Source organism: Chrysochloris asiatica, unplaced genomic scaffold, assembly GCF_000296735.1.
Source record: "Chrysochloris asiatica unplaced genomic scaffold, ChrAsi1.0 scaffold00047, whole genome shotgun sequence".
Classification (NCBI taxonomy): Eukaryota; Metazoa; Chordata; class Mammalia; order Afrosoricida; family Chrysochloridae; genus Chrysochloris; species Chrysochloris asiatica.
Window position 1 is genome coordinate 4,445,492 of NW_006408565.1, and position 19,857 is coordinate 4,465,348.

At 38.9% G+C, this 19,857-nt stretch overlaps 1 protein-coding gene across 6 annotated transcripts in view; it reads left to right on the forward strand.

The window, feature by feature from the left end:
- PUM1 (pumilio RNA-binding family member 1) overlaps positions 1-19,857 on the forward strand; it is a 163,347-nt gene that overhangs the window by 59,183 nt on the left and 84,307 nt on the right. The window lies entirely within an intron of this gene.

The window sequence follows — 19,857 nt, forward strand, 5'->3', positions numbered from 1 at the left end:
ACTGCATCCATAGGTGTAGGTCAAGTTCATCAAATTGTATCAGATTACTCTTTTTTTCCTCTTCTTTCTTTTTCTGGTTGAGCTCTGATCATCCACTCATTGAAGCCAGGTCAAGTGGGTATTATTATCTGCAAGTGTGGTTGTTCTTGTGCATATGCCCTCTCCTCTTAACAGCTGGACGCTTCACTCTCCACTGTAGTTTTTTGGTTCAATTTTAAGGATTTTTTTTTTCTCCCCCCAATGATTTTTTAAAATCATTGATCTTCATCAATAAATATTTTAAGTCCTCTTCCCTTCCAACAAGCAAGGTTACACCTTCTGCACAGCGCAGTCATCAACGAGTCTTCTTCTAATCCTGATGTCCTTCTTCAAATAATGTTGTTGGTTAAGTGCCTTGGAGTTGGGTCCGACTTATAGCAACCCTATATAGTGTTTCCAAGTATCAACTGGTGGGTTTGAACCACTGACTTGATGTTAGTAAGCCAGTGCTTATCCTATAATGTCTTCAAATAATAGTTATACTCTAGTTAGTATATATATGAATTTCAATGTAGTGTGATTTAATTCATATTCAGTTCTTACAATATTGTGATACCGTTTTATTGATGAGTCAAACAGTATTAGAGAAGTTAGTGTGATCATGATCTGGCATTTGAATCCATAGCTGGAGTTTTTCTGCTGTTCATGTAGGTATTCACACAGTGTCAACTATCAGTTTCTGTTGTATGCTTTCTTACTAACATCAATCAAAAACTATGGCAGGAAATTAAAGTGGGAAGGGGCTTCAAAAAGTTTGTGGAAGAATTCCAGTATTTTCCAATTCCACAAACCTTTTGAAGGCCCCCTCTTATATAGCAGGTGATTTTTATCAGTGTATGGCCCTAATTTATTTCATATGTAGTCATTTGTGTTTATGTGTTCTATTTACTCCTACACAAGTTTGTTGAGGGTAGGGACTTGAGCTGTACCTTTTAAACAGTGGCTGTTTAATACGTTCTGTTGACTGAATCAGATACATGTTTTTTTCTTGGCATGGATTCCTGTTTATTGTTAGAATTGGTACTAGCCTTCTTCCCCCATGAAACCTCAATTCAGTAAATATTTATCATCTGTATTCTCTTTTCAGATTACTTTTAACTCTTCTACTCTCAGGAATATGGGAATGTGGAGGAGAGGATAAGGGACAGAACTGAAAAGCATTTATTTATCTTTTCCCAAGTTTTAATTGTTTCAGATTATTCAATAAGTACTTTTGTAAACATAGAGAACATAGATGAGTATTATATCAGCAATTCTCTTACAATCCAAGTTGAATCGGATATATAAGAGGTCTTCAAAAAGTTCACAGAAAAATGGAATTAAAAGGTAATAGAAGTTTTCCCGTAAACTTTTGGAAGCCCTCTCTCGCATAGTTGTTTGCTTCCTGGACACTTTTTCTGGATCATCTGCTGGAACATATCCTCATTAACTAGGCATGATGGTATTTAGAAAATGGTATTTACTTTTGTTACATTTTTTTGTTCAAGTTTATATTAAACTATATTGTGGAGGGTCAGAGAAAAAAGGAAGACCCTCAGCAAGATGGATTGGCACAGTGGCAGCACCAGTGGACTTCAGTTTAGCAATGATAGTGAGGTTGGCCCAGGAACAGGCAGTGTTTCATTCTGCTGTGCATAAGGTCATTCATTATGAGTTGATACTGACTCAGTGGCACCTAACAACAACAACAACAACAACAACAATATTGTATATAATTCTTTCTTGTTTACTGTTCTTTTGCCAATAAGGTACAAATCATTATCTTTCTTAAGCTTTGCTTTTTTAAATTTTATATTGTTGTTGAAAACATACACCAATTCAAACAGTTTGTGTATGTGTAATCCCATGACATTGATTATATTCTGTGCATTGTACAGACACTTTCACTCTCCTTTTCTGAGTTGTTCCTCCCTCCATTAATATAAAATCACTGTTCATTAATCTTTCTATCTAATTATTTGAGTTGCTTTTGTTAAGTGCAGCTGAGTTGGTTCTAACTCATAGCAACCCTATATAGGATTTCAGAGTAGTGTCTGGTGAGTTTGAACTGCTGACCTTGCTGTTCAAACCAACCTTGTGGCCCAGTGCTTTCCCTATAGTGTCACACTAGGACTCCTTTATTCATCATGTCTCTTAGATTGTTATTGTTAAGATAGTTCTTAGAATAGCATGATACTCAAGGCAAGCATTCTGTACTAGGTAAGCTAAATTATGGTTTGGTTTTTAGAAGACTTCAGGGGATATTTTTGTTTTAAGGTATAAAGATTATCTTAGGGAAATCATTTCAGGGGTTCATTTAGCCCTCTTGGTTCAAGAAAGTCTGGAATCCACGGGAATTTTTTTTTAAATGTTTTATTGTGAATTGTGTGATAGTTTACATGGGAGAACATTAGTTTTACATTCATTCTATCATACATCGTTTTATTGCTATAGTTACCATCCCATCCATGCATCATCACCCAACCAAAGGGTATACCCTGCAAGCCTGCCCCCTCCCCCCCCCATGGTCCTCAGCACACAGCCCCTTTCCCTCTCTGGATCTCAAGTCCCCAGCCATACCATCTCTTCATGTCATCTTCCCTGCCTCCATCTCAGGTCTCACTGCTTCTCTGGGTAGGCTCCCGCTCTCCGCTCATCTCCATTGGGTCCCAGGGACCTCCACTCCTAGACTGAAAAGTTAATCACTCCCCTCCTTGATATGAAATGTCCACCTTTACATTTCCAACCCTCACAATCAGTCCTGATAACAATTATTCACTATTGCATCACAAGAGACCCATCTGCAGTTCATTTCATCAGCCCTTCCTGGGCAGGCTGGATACTATTCACTGGAGACTCTACCTTCCTCTAGGTTCCCTCTTGAAAGCTTGTAAGCCAGTCAGTTCTTACCTTTGTATCCCTCCCCCCATTTTGGGTAGCCAATGTCCAAGTTGCCCATCCCTGTCTACTCTTTGTGTAATCCACGGGAATTTGACATACTATTCTTTTATTTCTATCTTTTTGATCAGGATTCTTTGATAGACTCTTTGATCAGAATGGTCAATAATGACAGTCTCCTGGCAAATTAGGCAGTTGTTCATGGGGAGAAATTATCCACACATTCTTTTCTAATTCATTGTCCTTTGATCAATTAACGTACTGTATTTCTTATTGTAGTGAAGGCATATAGAAGTAATTTGTTTTCTGTATTTGTTTTCCTTACATAATACTGGGCATGGCATAGTAGAAAAAGCAGTGGACTGCTAACCACAAGGTTGGGCTGTTCAAACCCACCAGTTGCTCCTTGGAAACCCTATGTTATTGTTAAGTGCCTTTGAGGCAGTTCTGACTCATAGCAACCTTGTGTAGAGTTTCCAAGGAGTAGCTGGTGTGCTTGAACTGCCAGCTTTGTGATTCAAATTGACTTTGCAGTCCAGCACATTGACTCACATCCCCACACCTGTACAGTTAACACCTACCAGTCTCTCCTTGGAAACCCTATACAGGATTGCTACGAGTCAGAACCTACTCAACAGCACTTAATAACAACAACCTATACATATATCTGCCACATTTGTTGAATTTTTATCTGGAGTGAGTGAAAAAGGGCACATGTCCATTTTTGGTGTATTGTAGTCCTTTCCTTGTCAGTAAATCATTAAAAATACTCTGAGGCTCTGGCTAGGGTTTGAGTATCAGGTCCCATCCTTTTGAGCTCTTTGCTTCTTGCTTTGGTGATGTATGGGGGTATGTTGGTCATGGAGCGATCCAGATGTTTCATGGTTTTATTTGTGAACTTTACAGGTTTCCTAAGTGATCTGGGAGCTTATCTTTAGTATAGTGGGCTCTTTTCGTATTTATGTAATTATTGGAGGATCATTTTTAAAATTATTAATGTGAGACCTAGTATAACATGTAGTCCTGGAGTGGCATTGAGGATTAATGCTTTAGACTGCAAAGTTGGCTTGAACCACAAGGTTGGCAGTTCAAGCTCCAGCCACTCTTTGGAAACCCTATCCAGGGTTGCTATATGAGTTGGAATAGACTCAATGGCATATTAGCAACAACAACAGTATTACATGAATGTGGTCATATTATAGATCAAATCTTTAGAGTTAATACATATTTAAAAACATAAGACCTTGTTTATGGATAACTTAAAACATGGCCCTCTGTTTTCTTGCATTGAAAAAGGACTGAGTTATCCTGTTTTCTGATCAGTCTAGCAAGTTTTATGAAGACAGTAAAGATGTTTCTCTGACTTTATTCCAGTAACTTGAAGTGGAAATAAAGAAAGCTTTTCTTTTAGTAGGTGCAGCAGGGAATGTGCAATGGTGGAGAAAGGATTGCTGTTAATCTTGTCCCAGGTTAATTTACCAAAAATAAGAGTTTGAGGCTGCTAGCAGTATCTATTTATTTATTTTTTAAAGTATGCTTTATGAAAGTATGAACCATGTCTTGTGTGCTTGGTTTCAAAGATGAAGTTGTCACCTGTGATTGTGTTCTTTGGTATAGTAAAAAATACTAGGAAACCCTTGTGAGTGTTAAGAGAGTGTATTTTGGAGTTGAACAGAAGTTATCAATTAAATAGCTTACTGTTTGTAAGTCTATCTAATTTGTAGTTGTCTTAAAATTTAGCAATTACCAAATTGTTCTTATGGCTATTTGATTGCTCTTTTAACTCTTATTGTTTCCCATAATCCTCTGGATTTTCATGGCAGCCCCAAAACTTTACCCATTGGGCATATCAAACTTGCAATATCTTATTCTTCCATACCGGGATCCTGTTTCATCTAGCCTTTGGCACTCAGCTGCCACTACAGAAATTTTCTGATTAAAAGAGCTTCTATGGTTCAGACCCACCAGGCACTCCTTGGAAGACCCTATACAGGGTTGCTATGAGTTGGAACCAACTAGACAGCACTTAACACCACCACCTGGGAGTACTGGTATGGTGCTGTGGGATAATGCACAGGTCCACGTTTTTGGCAGTTCAGACCTTTCTATCATCCACTCCACAGAAACCCTAGACAGGGTTCCTATGAGAGAACCAGCTTGATGGCACTTGACAACAATGGTAGATTGGCTGTCCAATTAGTGGCTTCATTCTTGATTATTGTAACATGATGATGTGAATCTTGATTTATGAAATTATAGCTTCTTTCATTTTTGTGTTCTGAAAGCCGAGAGAGGCGGTTTTCTTCTTTCCTTCCCCCCATTTCCATAGTGGGTTCTTGGTGTGGTGCTGTCTGATGAGCACCGACTGCTAAGCTGCAAGGTCGGCAATTCAAACCCTTTAGCCACTCCATGGGAACCCTAGACTGGGTTGCTTTGAGTTGTATCTGACTTGATTGCACTTAACAACAATTTCCATAATCCCTTTAAAAAAAAAGTTGAAAAAAATCTAGATTACGGCATTGACCTCTCTTGAGTAGATCTCCAGCCTCTCCAACTCACCCCATTTCATGGAGACGTGTCAGATATATCTTTTTGGTTCCCTGGGTGGCTCAAATGGTTAAGTGATGTGGTGGTGGTTGTGTGCCAGGGAGTCGGTTCTGACTCATAATAGTGACTCTGTGCAGGGTTTTCGAGGATGTAAATCTTTGCGGTAGCAGAAAGCCTCATCTTTCATCCACAGAACAGCAGGTAGTTTCGGACTACTGACCTTGAGGTTTGCAGCCTGATTCGTAACCACTACGCTACCAGAGCTGCTTTACTATCTAAAAGAGTCTTGGTGTGGAGCTGTGGTGAATGCACTGGACTGCAAAGTTGGTTTGAACCACAAGGTCAGCCACTCCTTGGAAACCCTATACAGGGTCACTATGAGTCAGAACAGAATCTATGGCACTTAACAATAACAACTAGCTAAAAGGTTAGCCCTTTGAACTCACCCAGAGAGGTACCTTATAAGATCTGCTTCTGAAAGGAACCCTTGAAAACTCTATGGAGCAGTTCTGTATTGTACAACAGGTACCTCCAGTAGCTGGAATCCACTTGATGACAACTAATACCACCAACATCAACCAGTTGTTTAAATATAATGTAGAAAGGGAGTTAAAGGACTACAATGGTTCACAACTGTGAAAATTGCTCCCTGTCTGATTAGAGCCCAATTCCTCCCTGCTCTATGAAGCTTCTCTGACAAGTGGCACTTGTTAAGTGCTCCAGTTGGTTCTTACTCATAGAGACCCTATATCATCTCCTTCCTGCCCCCCCCCCCCCATGTCCATGGCCAACCTTTCTTTTGGTTAGTGAGCACCCTGCTTGTTTCCATTCTCCCTTTGCTCTTTGTGAAAAGGTTTGTGCATTTTCTTGTTCAATTTAAACCTTATCTTGCTTTTAAGGTATTCCTTGAACAGTTCCACTTCATTTGTATTTTTTTCTTTATTTTGGATATAGTTTCTTTTTCACCTATAATACGTCTAAAGTTTAACAGTCTGTTTATACCAAACTGGTGTGGTGCTATGGGCTAATGTGTCAGACTGCAAAGTCGTTTGAACTGCAAGGTTGATGGTTCAAGCTCACCAGCTGCTTCTTGGAAACCCTCTACAGGGTTGCTATGGGTTGGAATCTACTCAACGGCACTCAACAGCAACAACACATACCAAATTATTAGTGTGTCTAATCTTAAATTGTCTTGGAATTGTATCAGTTTGATTCCTCCTAGTAGGTTTTTATTTTTCTTCCCTCTTTTATTTTAAAGCCTTTATTGTGACTTGAGTGAAAGTCTACAGGGCAGTTTATCAGTTTTTACATTCAACTAATCATTGCAATGCTTACAAATCCCCTCCATGCACCATCAACTAACAGTATTTACCTCTATTCCCCCCACCCGCCCTCTTTTTGATGTACACATTGACATGTAAACAAATTCGTTTAAATGTCCAAAGGGCACATGTTGCAAGCCAGCCTCCTGTCTGCCAGCACACTGCATTTTTCAGTCCATGGGCCTATAGTCCTCAGTTGCTCTGTCTTTCTATGCCATTGCCTCTGCCATCATCTGTTGTCCCTAATTTTTTGGTTAGGATCCCTTGATTGTTTCATGCTCTACTGTCTTGATAGTCCTAGGATCCTCTGCTCCTGAAATGTCAGATTAACTGCTTAACAACAACAACCCTTTTAGTTATAACTTTTCTGCATTATAACTTTTCTACATTTACAGTATGTCAATCACCATCAGTCCTGATACCTATTACAGTTGGATCATAAAATCCTATCCCCATCAACACCAGACACATCTGGACAAAAAGAAAACTGTTCAGTGGGGATTCTTTCTTACCCACCTCATTCTGAGCCTAACCACTCTCCTGAAAGCTTGTAAACCAGTTACTTCGTCCCCCAATTTTGATAGCTGAAGTCTAACTTGCCCATCCCTATCAACCCAGTATACTGAGGAGGCAAGCTTGATTCTTGATATGAAAAAACTTTCCCTTTTGGTTGGAATTTTGGGCAACTTCATCCATAAACACAGGTCTAATTCATCAAGTTGTAGCAATTTGTTTGTGCTCCCTGGATCAAACTTGTTTATCGTCATCTGATCGATAAAGATTCAGGTCTGTTCAGTAAACCATCCAAGCTAGGCCAAATGATTGCTATCTGCAAGTTTGGCAGTTCTTGTACACCTCCCTCCACTTCAGCCAGCTGGTTGCTTCACTCTTAGCTCTAGGCCCCAAGTGGCTAGGTCAGTGTCCTTTGGCTCTGGTGTTCACATGCCTCCCTGTACTTCAAACCAAGTAGCCCTTCCTCTTCTCTCTTTCATCTCATGGTCATCGGGTGTCCATGGAACATGGCCATACTCAGCCCATGTCTTCATTGCTGCGTTTCCCCCACTTCCACTCCCAGGTTGACCAGGGTGGTCACCAGCAAGCCTACAAGGCTGTTCATGTATTCTCTTTGGGTCTCAGTCTTAGGGATTTACCCTGATGAGATGAATTTCTTGCCTTGATGTCTCCAAGACAAACAGCTTGCTTGATATTGTCATCACCAAACAGTCTGTTGTACCCCATCCCCCATTTTTTTCTTTTAAGAAGTATCTTCTGTTTCTCTAGTCATTCTGGTTTGGTGTGCATGTCTTTTTAGTTGGGAATGACACATCTGAATCCCATTTCTTCCCTCTTTTAAGTCTTTTATGTTCTTTAAGAATATAATGCAAAGATTGGATTTTTCTTTTTCTTGGCTACTTTTGTTAGTTCCCCTGAGTAACTAATGTAGATTGTGTTCAAATAATACTTATTGACCACTAGTAGAAAGTCCTTCAGATGCTGTAACTTTTAAATTTTTTAATACCCTCCCCAAAATTGTTGATTTTTCTGATGTGCGAAAGCTCAGCTTCCCTTCATTTTGACCAAGCCTCTGTGTTTTCATAATTAGTGGTAGAAGTACTATTATAAATTATTAGATACAGCTATTAGATACAGTACTTGTGAAGAATGCTTAATAATCCAGGGAAATACTTTTTTTTTTTTTAATCTGCTAATTGTTTATACTGTGTAATTGTAATGGTGTGAAAAATTAAAACTAATTTTTAAAAACATTAGTCAAATGAGTTATTTAGTGAAGAGACCATTTTGTTTTCAGTCGTAACCATCTGTTTTATAGGGTAAAAATGTAAAGAAACTGCAGTAGATATTGATTCTTAGCTTTGTGGTCTCAATTAAATGAAATAGGACAAAAATAATTACTTAATAAAAGGTTCTGTGCATGTGCATATTGAATTAACTACTGTTTTAAAAAATGCAGAAGGCTTCCTTAATGAGTGGCTATATAAATGAGAAGTAAGGATTTGAAAGATCATATTCTTTAATTGAAAGAAGAAAGTTATAAAGTTAGCTTCTTGATTTGTTTATTTACATACTTGTTTTAAATAAAAAAATAACTGGTTTTGATGAAGCCACTGAATATGTTCAGCATTCCTTATTTAAGCTACAGTTTTTAAAGTGAATTGGAAGTTTGGTATGTCTGTTTGGTTAAAAATATTTTAAACATGTTCTTCATAAAGTTGCCACCAACTTTTGGTACTTTGAAATTATGTTGAAGCGAACTGTGTCTGCTTAAAAAAGAATATGTCTTATTTATTTGTAGTAAATGACATATCACCATAATCTCAATTTTTATTTATTAGGAAAAAATTCTAAATTGTGATTAAAAACAAAAAAACACCATATATATATATATATATATATATATATATATATATATAGCGGTGGGGGGGCGGGTGGAGATGTACACAAAAACACTTAGGAATATGTAATCATTTAAGTAACCAAAAGGCACATTCTGCAAGCCTGCCTCCTGGCTACCAGCACACAGCTTTTCTCTTTCCATGGAGTCCTGGTGTGGTGCTGTGGGCTAATGCATCAGACTGCAAAGTTGTTTAAACTGCAAGGTAGGTGGTTCAAGCTCACCAGCTGCTCCTTGGAAACCCTATACGGGGTCGCTATGGGTTGGAATCAACTCAATGGCACTTAATAACAACAGCAAGAGACCTCAGCTGCTCTGTTTCTCCATGTCATCATCTCTGGATAAGGTCCCACATTTTGCTCTTGCTCTTCTCCCTTGATAGTCCTACGGTCCTCTGTTCCTGGAATGTAAGATTAACTACTCCCCGTTTTGGTTACAAAACTTCAACCTTTACAGTTGTGACAGTCGCAATTAGTCATGATAACAATTACACTCACTATTGAATCATAAGAATCTTATCCCAGTCGCCTTTCACCAGATTCATCTAGACAAGCTGATAAATATTCAGTGGGGACTCTACCTTCTCCCGCACACTCTAAAACTAAACTCCCTCTTGAAAACTTGTAAGCTAGTCACTTCCGTGCCTTTATAGTTGCCCATCCCTATCAACCATGTATACAGTAGGGGATAGGCTTGATCCTTGATGTGAAGACTCTCTCCCTCTCGGTATTTTGAGCTACTACATCCGTAAGTATATAGGTTAAGTTCATCAAATTGTAGCACATTACCCTAGTTTATCAAAGTTTTTTTAAATCTTTCTCTAGTTGAGTTCTGATCATCAAGCAATCGAAGCTAAGTCAAATGGGTACTCTCTACAAGTTTGGGCATTCTTGTGTGTCTCCCCTCACTTCATATCAGCTAGATGCGTCACTCTCAGCTCTAACCCTCTGTGGTTATGCCCTTGTCCATGGGACAGGAGTTCCCAGGTCTCACCATAATGTCAGACCTAGCAGCCCTTTCTCTTTTCTCTCATCACCAGGTCGACGGGAGTCTATGGAACGTGATCAAACTCAGCCCATATCTTCACTACTGTCTTTCCTCACTTCCCACTCACCAGCACCAGTAGACCAACATGGTTGACAGCAAGCTTTCATGCCTGCTCATGTGTTCCCTCTGAGTTTCAGTCTTGGAGGGAGGTTTATCCTGAAGGGACTTGATTGCTTGCCTTGTTGGCTCCCCGATAAACAACTTGCTTATTCTTGTAGTAACCAGTTAGACTACCATTTTTGTTTTAGATTTTTCCTGCTGGTCTTTCTTTCAAGAAGTATCTTCTGTTCCTTTAGCTGCTCCACACTGGTCTGCTTGTTCTTTCTAGTGGGATTGTTCCACCTCAGGTTCTGCATGGGGCTCCAGATTCCACCTAAGGTCCAATATACTATAAAGGCTTTGCATGAGACCTATTTCACTGGGCAAGTTCTAGAACTCCTTTTAGGTATTCCAATCAGTTATAGGCTGAAGACAGGCTTGCAAGGTTTCTGTGATCATGTTTCCAGATTTTCCTTTCTATCCCACTCAAGTGTCTATTGTACGGTAGGGAAGGGAAACCAATATTCATAAGACAGTCAAGCATCTTAACATTATTTCCTCTCTTTTACCCATTCAGACTATGGCTAGATCCCTGTATCAAGAACCCTGTTGTTCCAAGATTTGAGCATACATCACTGTTTACCTCTGTCCATTTAGCCCATGCTAACCTGCCTACGTGTTCCCCTAACTTGTTCCTCTACTCCCATCCCCCAAAAACAACAACAAAAAAACCCCCCAGAGGGAATAGCAGTAAATACTGTTGAATGATGATGCACGGAGGGGATTGTAATCATTGCAATGAAATGATGAGTGTAAAACCGATGTTTTCCCTTGTAAACTATCACTCAATTAAAAAAAAAAAAAAAAGAGAGAGAGAGAGAGAGACGTCACAAACCCAGACCAGAGAAAAAATGTAAAAAATACTTTACAACACATATTAATTTTCTAAGTACCTGCAGAATATAAATGTAATAATAATTTGATTCAAAAAAATAGAGAAGGGGAAATAGACATTAATAATTAAAGAAAACATGCTCAATCTCATTGTTGTGTCCTATCCAGTCACTTATGACTCACAATGACTCTTTAGAACAAAGTAACACTGCTTAGTCAGGTTTCATACACTATAATCTTTTTGAAAACCAATCCATTCCTCCCATCCCCCCAAGATGCATCTCCTTTGGAACCATTGGTGGGTTTGGAACCCTGGCTTACTGGTTATCTGCTTAGTGTTTAACACTGTGCAAACAACATTCCTTTATGTTTCATAAATTCTCAATAAAATGGAACTAAAACAAAAACATAAATTTCACAAAATGTCATTTAATAGTCCACCTCACCAACAAGAAACTATTTCAGTTTATCTTTTTCTTTTCATACTTCCATCAAAAGGGAAGAATGCACAAAGAGAAGCAGTCTTTCCATGAATAAGTTTATATTTTACTTTAAAAATCGAATACAATTTTGTGAATGTTGTTAAGTGCCATCAAGTTAGTTTTGACCCATAGGGATCCTGTTTAGGGTTTCTGAGGAGTGACTGGTGAGCTTGAACCACTGACCTTGTGGTTTAAAAAGTCCAGCACATTAATCTATAGTACCACACCAGGATTCCTTAAAACTAACTTTAAGAACTTTAAAGATAGAGTTGTTACTGAGTCGGTTGTGACTCATAGCAACCCTGTATAGGGTTTCTGAGGTGTGGCTGGTGAGTTTGAACTGCCTACCTTGCAGTTCATACTGACCTTGTAGTCCAGTGCTTATCCTACAGCACCACAGCAGGACTCCTTATAAATATTACATAGCCATTATATCCTTTTTAAAAAATTTTTTTGGTGAGCTTATTAACAAGCTGTACCATGGACACCATGGGAAAAAGCACTGTACCCCAAGATCAGTTTGAACCAGGTTTGTGGTTCAACTCACCAGCTGCTTCTTGGAAACCCTATAAGGGATTATTGCTATGAGTCTGAACTGACTCAACGTCAATTAACAACAACAACAATAATCATACTGAATATTTCATTTGCTCCCTACCTTTGTTTTTTGTTTTTAATATAAACACTTTGTATATATTTTTTCATCTTTTGAGCATTATTTTTTGTTGTTAGAATAAATTTTAAAGAATGCAGCTTTTTTTTTTTTTTTTTTTAATTGAAGAGCCCTTGTGGAGCTGTAGCATAAGCGTTGGACTGCTAACCACAAGGTCAGCAGTTCAAACCTATCTACTGTTCCTGTAAAAATTTACAGCCTCGGAAACCCTATGCTGGGTCATTATTAGTCAGAACCGACATTATAACACTTAAGGATATTGATTTATACTTTTGTATACTTTTAATAGAGCTGAAAGTTTCTTGTTAAAGCTTTAGTAATAATTTATGTCTAAATAATTCATAATGTTTATGAAGGTGCTTTGTATGCTACCTCCTCTTGATTTCACAATACCCCTTTATGGTAGGGAGGACTAGATAAATCCCCAGGCAATCAAAGTTCTGAGAAAGGACTTCTGAAGATTTATGTTCAGCTTTCATGAGTCAGAACCCTGACTTGGCATGTAGGAACATCATTGGTCACACTATTATTTCATTTCATTTTCTTGAAAGGTCCATTCTCTGAATTGATGCTACATTTTTTAATGGAATGCGATTGTGATGAAAGTATTAATAAAAAGATAAAACATTGGGGGGACAATTTCAGCCAACTAGATAAGTATCCGGTATTTGACTCTGCATTGGCTGTATTCCCGTGGAACTAAGCTTGTATGTGAGTTGTCAGATAACAGCAGGCTCAAACCTGATCATGCCTGTAAGGTTTTTAGCATCCCTTCTTAAGGAGCCAAATCTTTGCTGTGACAGACAGCTCTATACAATCTGTATTATATACAATCTGTATTACTTGTGTGTGCATTTTCCTAGTATTTGCTTCCTTTTTTATCCTGTTGTGGCACTGTGGAATAAGTACTGGACTTTTAAGCACAAAGTTGGTGTTTCAATCTCACCAGCCGCATCTTGGCAGAGTGACTTTGAGTCTGAATCAAGTCAAATGCTCTTAACAAGAGTTAACAACATGATCAAATGAGTCCAGCCTATAATAACCATCTTGCCTCTTCTCAGTTTCTGCAGAGCTGTAATCCTTTTGCATTTTTAATTCTTCTGAAGTGTGTTGTTACCCATTGCCACTGAGTCAATTCAGATTCCTATCATTCCTAGAAGTAGGGCTGCTATGCCATAGGGTTTCCAAGGTTGTTATCTCTAGGGAAATAGACTACCACATCCTTCTCTCAGAGTGGTTGACACCAATCTTAAGGTTCTCAGCGAAATATTTAACCACTGTGCCACCAGGGTTCTTGTGTATTGTTGTTGTTTAGTGCTGTCGAGTCAGTTCCAACTCATAGCAAATCTGTATAGAATTTCCAATGAGTGGCTGGTAGGTTTAAATCACTGACTTTGTGGTTAACAGTCCAGTGCTTATTACACAGCGCCGCACCAGGTCCTGTGTATTGTTGGGACTTTTAACTTTATGGAATTTCCCTGAAGCTGCCTGGGTTGATGCTGTGTTCACTACATCTGATAGCTGAGTATATAAGAGCATTTCACTGATAAACTCTATAATAGTGTGAAACCTATTGGTTCTTATTACTTTGTTCAGTAATGTTGTTGTTATATACTGTGGAGTCGGTTCCGACTCATAGCGACCCTACACAGGGTTTCCAAGGCTGTAAATCTTTACGGGAGCAGACTGCCTCATTTTTCTCCCGCAGAGCCGCTGGTTGTTTCGAACTGCTGACCTTGTGGCTCGCTGCCCGATTCGTAACCACTACGCTACCAGAGCTCCTTTGTTCAGTAATAGGAGCAGCTTTTGTTTTGAGTGATTACCATCGGTTCAGTATTGTTTTAGTCTTTTACACACATTATCTCATTTAATCTTCATAACAGTACATTTTATAGATGAGAAAACTGAGGTACTATGGGTTAATACACTGGATTGTGCTTTATAAACTATGATATGGCTTTTGGCTGTGTGGAATATGACAAGCTATGGACAGCTTGTAGAGAATGAGTATTTTGTAACACTTTATTGTTCTCAGGAGGCAACTGTACATAGACCAAGAGGCAGTCATTCAAACAGAACAAAGGGACACTGAATGGTTTAAACTCAGGAAAAGTGTTCACCAGGACTGTATTCTTTCACCATACTTACTCAGCGAGTAAGTTATTTGCTAAGCAAATAATTGGAGAAACTGGGTTATATGAAGTACGTGACATCAGGATTATTGCAACCTGCAATATGCAGATGATACAACTCAGTGGCATTGGGTAACAAAACACTGCAAATAAAACAAAAAAATTTTGAGTGTTGCAGAAAATGAAAAGATGATTATTAATGGCTGGACTATTATTAATGGCTAGATTATTAATGGACTTATTTAACTTTGTTGTTGTTGTTAAGATGGTTTGGACTCAAAGTGACTGTATAGGGTTGCCAAGGAGTGGCTGGTGGGTTTGAACCGCTGACCTTGCAGTAAACTATCCAGTACTCACCCTATAGCATCATATTAGAACTCCTATTTGACTATATAACTACTAATATTTGCATAGGTAAGTATCTGAATTTGCTGAATGGACATTTCACAACTGCTGTTGTTCTTAAGTGCCATCGAGTCAGTTCTTATTCTTAGCAACTTTGTATAGGGTTTCTGAGGAGTGACTGGTGGGTTTGAACCACTGACCGTATAATTCCCAGTCCAGTGCTTACCCTACAGTGGCACATCAGGACAAAGAAAGGATAAAATGTTAGGAAAGTGTTCACACACATTTACAATTTATGATAATTGTGTTCGGTGATCAACGCAACTTGGCTAATGAGGTAGCCAAGGTCTCATAAAAAGACTTGCTTGGTAAGCAGAGTCTGAGCCAAGGAAGTTACTTGGATGTTTTTAATGACTAATGTAATCAAGCTGCTATCTAGCCTGATGCATTAATTGCTTTTCTAGGACTAGAGCTGTTGGTGCATCATATGCCCTCTTCCTAAACTTGCCAACTGGATAATACTGCTTGTTTTCCACTCCTTGAGTTTCCTTTGCTTTGGTTGGACCAATTCCTATTTCCCATTATCTTGTTTTATAATTGTTAAATCTTTTATTATTGCCTCATCTTTTAAAAAAGTGAACTTCTTTAATCTTTACTCTCATCTGTGGCTTCATTTCCAAGTTCTTGGTGGAGTGAGCCAGAATTATCTTTTCATCCACTCCAAAAACTAAGCCCGCTGCCATCAAGTCAGTTCTGACTCTTAGTGACCCTATAGGACACTGTCCTGCAGACTTTCCAAGACGAAATCTTTACTGAAGCACACAGCCACATTTTTGCCCTGTGTAATGGCTGTGGTGTGAACCGACGGGCTTTTAGTTGGCACCAAGCACTGTCACCACCACACCACAGTGGCCTCAGTTTTCATATACTAATGGCATTTAAATCTTTAAAAATTGAATTTAGGTGTGGTTTAAGTGAGCTTTTGGCAACTCTTTGCTGTTTATGCCAGTTTATGCCAAGATGGTTTAGCCAACACTGGATGATGTTAACCTCCAGAGCAAATGCTTTTGGATATGAAATAAGACTAAGAACACACCATCACTTCATTTTATAGTTCAATAGATTCCAGCTCTGTTTAATATGATACGATCTGAGCAATTAGATGTCTTTATTTTTGTTGACGTCTGAGTATAGATGATTGTTACTAATTCGCAGCAAGCTTAATAGGTTTAATTTTACAGAATTTAAGAAACCAGTAATTTTTAATTCAAAAAGGGGCTTATGTGACACAGTAGGGTAGAATATGAGATGGAATGGAAGTAATCACTTTCTTCCAAATTAAAAGCATTCTTCTAATACTTTTTATATGAGAAATGGGACAAGATGTGTTCCTTGAAAGCAAATTCTTAAAGATATGGTTTGCTTTTAAGGAAGAACCCTCTACATATTTGTAACTGCATATTGAAGTGTTGCTTTAAAAATTACCTCAAACCCAGGAATCCAGGCATGACTTTGCTTGGTCTTGATTTCAGGGTCCTTCACAAGCTAAAAACTGGGTGTCAACTAGGACCACATCTCAAGGCTTAATTAGGGAAATGTTTGCCTCTAAACTCATGTTGCCTGGATTCAATAATTCTCAGGTTCTTGGATAGAGAACCTCAGTTTCTAATGAACTGTTGGCCAGATCTTTTTTGGTTCTTTGCCATGTGGGCCTCCACAGGCAGATCCCAGCATAACAGCTGACTTCATCAAGTGAGCAAACAAGAGGGCAAGAGAAAGCTGGGTGGAAGTCCTTTGTATCTTAATCTTGAAAGTGATACACCATCACTTTTGCTGTATTTCGTTCTTTAGAAGCAAGTCTCACTAGGTTACATAAGATATTGAATACCAGGATACACAGAGATCATGGGGAGCCATTACAGAAGCTGCTTAGCATAATGACTCAGGGATTTGTTTTGGAGAAAATAAACATGTTAGGGTCTGTGCTGTATGGAGTCCCTGGGTTGGGCATATGGTTAACCGCTTGTTGGCTAAATGAAAGATGGGCGTTTCAAGTCCACGCGGAGGCGCGCCTAGGAAGAAAGGCTTTGTGATTGCAAACCTCACCGAGCAAAGTTCTAATCTGATACATAAGCAATAGAGAGAGAGTCTTAAAGAGCTTTGCTAAGTATTGTGCTGCTGTTGCTTGCTCCATATTATTTTTTCTTCCCATTTTGAAGGGCACCGAAGCTACTTTACACCTTTTTTTTTGTTGTTGTTGTTAAGTGCCGTGGAGTCGGTTCCGACTCATAGTAACCCTGTACAGGGTTTCCGAGGCTGTACATCTTTACAGGAGCAGAAAGCCTCATCTTTCTCCCGTGGAACAGCTGGTAGTTTCGAACTGCTGACCTTGTGGTTCGCAGCCTGAATTAACATGCTACAACCCTCTTCACCCACCTCCTTTTTCCTAATTTCTTTCCAACTTGCCTTTTCATCCACTGCTGTTTTGCTTGATAATAGTTGCTTGATCATCTCTAACTAGTTTGCCAAGCAAATGGAGCTTCTTTGGTAGTTTGTGGGGTGCTTCAGCATCTCTTTGGAATTTATGTTTATATAAGCTGTTGATAGTGGGGGAAAGAGTTGCATCTTGGTATCTGAGCTAGGGGTTTGTTGAAAGGTCACTGGGTGGTAGAAATGGTTTGTGATCAGGTATTAACTGGAATGTTGACAGTTCAAATTCACCCAGTGGCACCATGGAAGGACGGTCAGCGGATCCCTTCTGTAAGATTACAGTCATTGAAAACCCTCTTGACATACATGGACTCAACCATTATCTGTAATTTATACATCAGTGGGCTTTGGTATTTCTTGTAGTTATTTTTACTTTTCAGTAGAATCTCCCTTAAAAACAACAACAAAAGTACCTAGCTCCTGGTGTGGTGCTGTGGGATAAGCACTGGACTGCAAACTACAAGGTCAGTGGTTCAAACCCACCAGCTACTCTCGGAAACGCTATACAGAGTCACTATCAGTCAGAACTTACTTGACGGTACTTAATAACCACATGTTTTCTGTGTTGTTGATCCCTGTTGAGAGAATTTGGCCTGAAAACAACCTTGCTTTTATGGTCACCTGCTTCTGCTGGCTTTGCATGTTATGACAAGTTGGCAAGCTACAGTGAAAAATGCGGGATCCCCAAAGTTTTTTTTTGAAACCTTAAGCTCAAGGGCAGCTGCTTTCAGTAAGCAATTTGACAGATTATGGGGCAGAATGTGTTTCCAAGTGGTTGCTGGTACTTTTAGAAACTGTTCCCTGAGTTTTGAATAAAGATTTTTAAGTTTTGTGGAAAGGGATGAGTGCTTTAAAAAAATCAAAGGACAATGTTGAATATTTTTGATCATCTGCCTTGTCTCCACAACTATTGTTAAGTGCCATCTAGTCGGTTCCAACCCATAAAGACCCTATATAGGGTTTCTGAGGAGCCATTCATGGGGTTGAGCCACCACACTTGTAGTTGACAGTCCAGTGCTTACCCTCCAGTGCCACACCAGGACTTCCACTACTGCTATGCTGCTGTTGATTCGGACTCACAGCGACCCTGTATAGGGTTTCCAACGAGTGGCTGTTGAGTTTGAACCTCTGACCTTGTAGCTCAAACCAAATTTACAGTCCAGTGCTGTATCCCACAGTGCCACATCAGAACTCCTCGACTATGTGGAGTACTAATCAACAAGTGAGGTGCCCCACCTCCTCAAATTAAGAGATTAGCTATGCTCTTGTTTTCTTTAGGGAATGAATCTTAAAAATATGCATAGTAGAAATTGACTGCTTACACTCTTATCTTCAAGCAAATAAACCCATGTGGTTGTGCTGCGAAATGTCAGAACAAAACATCTGTGTCATGATTTTGTTTGATTAGAAAATAAATTCGAGCCTGAAGTGAAGTATGTGAGAAACTGCTTTGGTGCAGATAGTACCTATCCATAAGGTGGATGTATGGAGAGCCTTATGGTTAGATTAAGATTATGCTGAGAAATTCAGAAACTAGGCTTTGAAAGCTGAGTTTCATATTAGTGGGGGGCAACATTTGATTCTAGGGAAATGTCAAGGAGGAGATAAAATGAGTTGTGCTTTCTGGTGTTTTAGGCTGTCTCTCTGAGAAATTCAAGTACTTCTTCAGGTGTGCTCAAAAGCAAGGGTTAAAAATTATCTTAAACTTCCTGAGTAATAGCAATTGAGATGAAACAAACAAACAAAAAAACCTAGGTGAAATAAAAGTATGCATTTTAGTCAGTAAAACTGGTGACCAGAAGATGTAGTAGAATTTTGCTTTGTAATCCTTTCATCGTGTGTGAAACTGTAAAACCCTTGCATTTCTTTGCCTGAAGCCAGTTTGAAGTTCTGTTGGCTAAGGGCCAGGGATGCCTGCCTCCTTAAGAAGCAAGCAATGTTGTAATGCCATTACCAAGTATTGTAAAAATGAACTAAGGATATCAGATTTTAATTTCTTTGCCTGTAATGCGGGGAGGGGAGGGAGATAGCTTTTCCTGTCTTCCAAAATCTAGAAACAGGTTAATGTTGTGATTGGGAAGTTTTTTTGTTTGTTTTCTTTCTGGTGATGAAAGTATGTTGTTAACAGAATCTCTGTGTATAAGGAATTTTGCTTCTAGCATATATCAATTTGTTTTCAGATTCTACTTTGAGTAACTTCAGTTAATACATACATAGAAGTGTTTTAATAGGTGTAAGGTATTTTCTTTTTCAGTAAGACTCATCTTAAGCATTTAGCTTATAGATCAGTAGTAATACTCTTTTCCTCTTTAAAAATCTTGGCATAAGTTTTTAAGTGACTAATTCTAGATATTTAAGCTGAGCCTGCATTTTGATTGTATGGTCTGTCCCTTCACTTGCTGTAGGCCTCTCTATGTCTTTTACCAGATAGTAGTGTACCCGCCACAAGGTTGGATAGTCAGAGCATTGTGGTTAAAAACCTGTAGGGCACGTGAGCATCTTCAGTACCTTTGTCTGAAAGAAAGTGTTGACTGCTGTACTTTCATCCTTTATGAAT